The 4,945-nt window shown below is 25.8% G+C and overlaps 1 long non-coding RNA gene across 1 annotated transcript; it reads right to left on the reverse strand.

Annotated features, from left to right (window-relative positions):
• Window positions 1–1,467: 1,467 nt before the first annotated feature.
• Window positions 1,468–2,022, reverse strand: LOC120279937. The gene is made up of 2 exons (XR_005542216.1): window positions 1,882–2,022; window positions 1,468–1,774 (listed from the first exon to the last, which is right to left on the reverse strand). It is a non-coding gene; the product is annotated as an uncharacterized LOC120279937 (long non-coding RNA).
• Window positions 2,023–4,945: the final 2,923 nt, after the last annotated feature.

Genomic DNA, 4,945 nt, shown 5'->3' on the forward strand with positions numbered 1-4,945 from the left:
TATATCTTTTAAATAAATATGGTGATATATACACAATTGTTAATGCAATTCATGAACGTCTACATAATTTAGTTTATATATATTATTAGATCCCTGCACAATTCAACAAAAATGTGATGATGGGCACAATAAGTTTTCAATTATCACCACTAATGTTGAAATGCAAGTATGCATAGATGCTAGGAAGCTTGCTTAAGTTCAATATTAAACAAAGACGAATAAGTTTGATATTGATGTCAAAGCTAATAAATTCTTTTTTACTGACAATATGATGAGCACAAAAATAACATCCTTTAAGAGTTTGAGATCAACGCCAATGGTGATGAATGAGTAAGTGGGGATATATATGGACAATTTAATTTGATAGATAAATGAATTAAATGCAAACTTCCAATTTTTTAAATTATTTTGAATTATTTTGAGTTTTCTCAAATTCTTCTAATTTCTTAGAATTATTTTTAGTTTTAAAATTTTTTTAAATTAATTTTTTTAAAAACATCTCTGTTGGAGGTTTTCTTTTTTATTTATTTATTTTTTTAAATGACAAGACAACAAGTCAACAACAAAGTCCAGAACTCTTGGGTTGTTGGCCATGGTGTTTAATTGGTGTTTTAGACCATTTGTTCCATTCTCCCCTACTCATTCAACCGATTTTTAATTTAATAATAAAAAGATATTAATTATAAATAAAATAACAAAAAATATATATTTAAAAAGCCCGCCGGCTTGGGTGGGCTGGTTTTAAATTTTTTCCCTATTTTATTTATTTGTTTATTTTTTTATTTTAATCTTAAAATATTAAAATCTAAATTAAATGCCCTGAGCTTTATTTTTTCCCAAATTTGCACTGTAATTTCCCAAGTAATCTTTATACTTTACAAAATTCATTTAAAATTTTTTTTATAGATGCATCTCTTAAAAAAAAACAAAACAAAACAAAACAAAACAAAACAGAACTAAACAAAAAATCCATCTCTTCATATTGAACATTAAATTTATTTATTATGATTTCAAAATAACACTTTTATTTAAAAAAAAATTACAAATTTATTTCTTTATTTTCGTTTTTTACTAAGTATATATATTTTTTATTTAACTACTTATAGGAAAGTTCAATCTCTTATGTGACATCATAAATTTGAAAAGTAAATATTAGAATCACTTGAGTTTGAATCTATATATATACACTTAACCGTACAGTTATACTATATATTCCTTTAACAATGAAATGAAATTAGAGGTGCAATCCACCTAAAAAAAATATTGGAAATATTTCACAAAAATTCTTTCCAAATGCAAAAGTTCAAAATCAATATTAGTTTGATTGATAAAAAAGTCATTATCTTTCGGTTGCTCCTTCGTATATATATTTATATACCTATTCTAAATTGATTTTGTGAAATATAAAATAACAATTTAGTTTTATTTTATCAAACTATACTTTCCCAAAAAGAAAAGCACACAAAATAAAAAACATTAAACCATGTCTTCATTAATTCAGTCCTAAATATCCTCTAAAAATATAAGACATGATGATCTTATTCATTGATCCCTGACAAATACAACAAGGACCCTTTTATTATAAACACATATAATAATTCGGAGCATGCATAAATCAAGCATAGTTAGACATGGACACACTTTTCACCCGCACGGCACGGACTACGAGGAGGAGATTCTGGTATGCATGCATGGCCATATGGGCACCCTCTCCTTCCTCGGTTTGGATACAAAGGCATTCTTCCTCTTCCTGGGATTCGATACACAGGTGTCCCTACATAACATTTATAATTAAAATATCAAAGTTTCAGAAAATATGTATATCTATACTAAGGAACAAGAAATTTAGTTCTATAAAGAAACTGAGATAATAAAACTCACCAATTAAGCGAGGAGTAGCAGAGACTGAGCACAAGAATGAATTGGTGAAGAGAAGTAGCAGGATGGAGGCTATAATGATAAAAGCTTTGTTGCAAGCCATAGATATATTTCTTGCTTATAAGACTTTATTACTTGCTGATATGTGAACACCAAACTTTATAGTAGTTGTTCAAAGTTGTTAGTGTGAGAAGTAGTTAATTAATTACGTCATTTTACAAGGAAGACTTGACTTGGACTTCTTCGTATAATATGCCACACAAGTTGAGCCAGCTTTTAATTTTCTCTCATCTCATGCTTGAAAAGTTCTCAAATAAAACAATATCAAACAGTAACCATCAAAGGTTGTCATGATCAATGTGTTTTCCAAGTATGCACGTTTCATTTAATGTTACTAACCTTTTTCCAAACCAAGTCTTCCCATTAGGTCTTCCAGTTTGTCCTAACTCCTAAGTTAATTATATATATATATTATATTATATTATATTATATTATATTATATTATATATTGTTATAAAGAATTTTAAATTAATAAAAAATGGTTGATTAACTTTCTGATGACAGGCGCATAGACGACGTGGCATGTGCGTATATGGAGAAGTACAACATAAGGGCATTTCGGTAATTTGGCGGGTGAAGAGATTTTATGGTTGTACCGGATCTATTTGATGGGAAACGGATCAAGGAATAAAAGTCATGAGTTTGTGTCCCACAAACTCGTGAGTCATACCAAAATTTGGCCAAATTACATCGTTTAGGCCTCGAAAACCCTAATTTTGTTATTTTTAGTAATAATTGATTTTGTTATATTTTAGGATAGAAATCTCTAATTTGTGAGCCGTTTGTGGCAATAGTCTTTATTTTGATAGATCTTTTATTTCTTGCTGATATTTGAAAATTTACTATTTTTGGTAAATTTCGAATTATCTCCTTTCTTAGTGCTATTTTTGCCTATTTAATGTAAGCCTATGGGCAAAAAGAAATCAGTTTTGTTCACTATTTACTTGAGTAATAAGATTTTACTCTTCTTAAATTTCTGGCTATTTTTGATCAACAGGGTTTGGACAACTTGTTACCGGGCATTCGAAGGTGAATCAACGGGTTTCAAATATATTGCTGCATCACTTCCCTAGTACCAACGAAAAAGATAATTCATTGATTGTTGTATAGTTGTACTTGTAATATATAGAAAATTATATGGTTATTTATAAGCAATCATTCTACTTATATCAAGAAAATATAATTAAAAATATGTTAATTATATTTACAAAATTATACTTTAGGAGAATATTTGGTAAAGTAATTTATAAGTGCTTAAAAATATGGAGTATAATCAAATATTTTAAAAATAAATAGAAATCATCTAATAATATTATGTGATATCAAAACTCATATTAATTGTAATACAAATAACTCAAGCTTAATAATATTTTTTTATTCCCTTAAACATGAAAGACCAATTTCAATCAATGAAGCTTCACATGTACAAACTTCCAAGCCAATCAAATGTTAATACTCATGAAAAATACTGAAAATTTCTTGCTATTCTTTTTTTGTTCTTGTTTATTAGATCAAGATGTTACAAAAATACTTCTTATTTAATTATTTTGCTTTTGTTGTATAACTTTAGGGAGTCATTTGGTTTACAGTAATTACCAAGTAAAGAGTTTATCGTGGTAATAAAGTCGGGAATACTATATGACCAAAAATGTTGTGGTAATTTATGATAACCATGGTTGGGACTCATATAATTACATAGTAATCATCTTGATAATGTTCCAAATTTCCCAAAATACCATTATATATATAATTTTGAGCAAGTTTAAATTTAAAGTAAAATAAAATGTCAGATGAAAATAATTAAATTATAATATAAAGATTAATTTTTGCAAATTTTTCTCCAAAATACTTATATATCTTAAATTTTGAACAAATGAAAAGTTAAATAAAATAAATTTTTTACATGGAAAAATTAATTAAAATAAAATAATTAAAATTTGAAGTTGAAGATATTTCCAAAATAACATTAATTTTTTTATCAAACGGATAAGGTATAAAAAATATTATTTTAAAACAAAAGGCATATTTGTCCAAAAAAAAGTTTCAAATTACCTCCCATCTGGTAATTTAACATAGCAACATATTATGGTAATGCAACATACCCACATATTTTGGTGGTAATAAAATTACCAAATTTTTTAGTAATATTCCAAAATTGGTAATTACATATTGCCATCAATATTATCACCATCATCTATACAAACGTGCTAATCTCTTTAGATTACCACATAACAGGTAGCTGTATATGGCCTTCCTATTGTTTCATAATGTTCAAGATAATTTTAGTATTATTTTTTAGTTTATTTTGATTTTGTAATTCAAGTTCTATTTGATCCAATTAAAAAAAAACTCATAATGAGATTTATGCGATTTTTTTAATTATAAATTTTTTTGAGCATCTATGATGGTAGTGGAAGGAATCAAATTTATAAATATGTCCGAAGAATTTAGGCAATCAAACACACAGCTAAAAAGTTACAGAACAGAATCAGCCGTAGCCAATACTAAATTTAATCATCTTAAAACCTATTGAAATATATTTTAAAATTTTATTATAATAAAATGACTTTAAGCAAAATGTTTTTTTTTACTAAATTTTTAATATAATAGAATTATATTCTCCTTCCCTGTTTAGGTTTTTTTTTATTTTGGATTTTCATGTAACTATTTTATTTTCTTTTATTTATCATCATTATTATTTCTTTTAAATTTCTATATTTTTTTTATAAGATGCTAAAATGGCAGGGAAAAAAGAGTTTAGTAGGTTTTCTCTCTATTTACTTTAGTTTTAAATTTCATGTTGATATGATAAAGAGAATATATAATAACACGTTTCAGTTAATGTGTATGTTAAACATTTTGAAAATATTAAGATAATAATGAACAAAATAACTAAAATGCTCAATAATCAAAATTAACAATACAATCAAAATATTTTTTTTATTTAAAAGAGCATTACCGATTTTAAATAATTATTTTTAAGAGGCTATAAAATAAAAAATCTTTA

The sequence above is a fragment of the Dioscorea cayenensis genome, chromosome 2 (genome assembly GCF_009730915.1).
Source record: "Dioscorea cayenensis subsp. rotundata cultivar TDr96_F1 chromosome 2, TDr96_F1_v2_PseudoChromosome.rev07_lg8_w22 25.fasta, whole genome shotgun sequence".
Taxonomy (NCBI): Eukaryota; Viridiplantae; Streptophyta; class Magnoliopsida; order Dioscoreales; family Dioscoreaceae; genus Dioscorea; species Dioscorea cayenensis.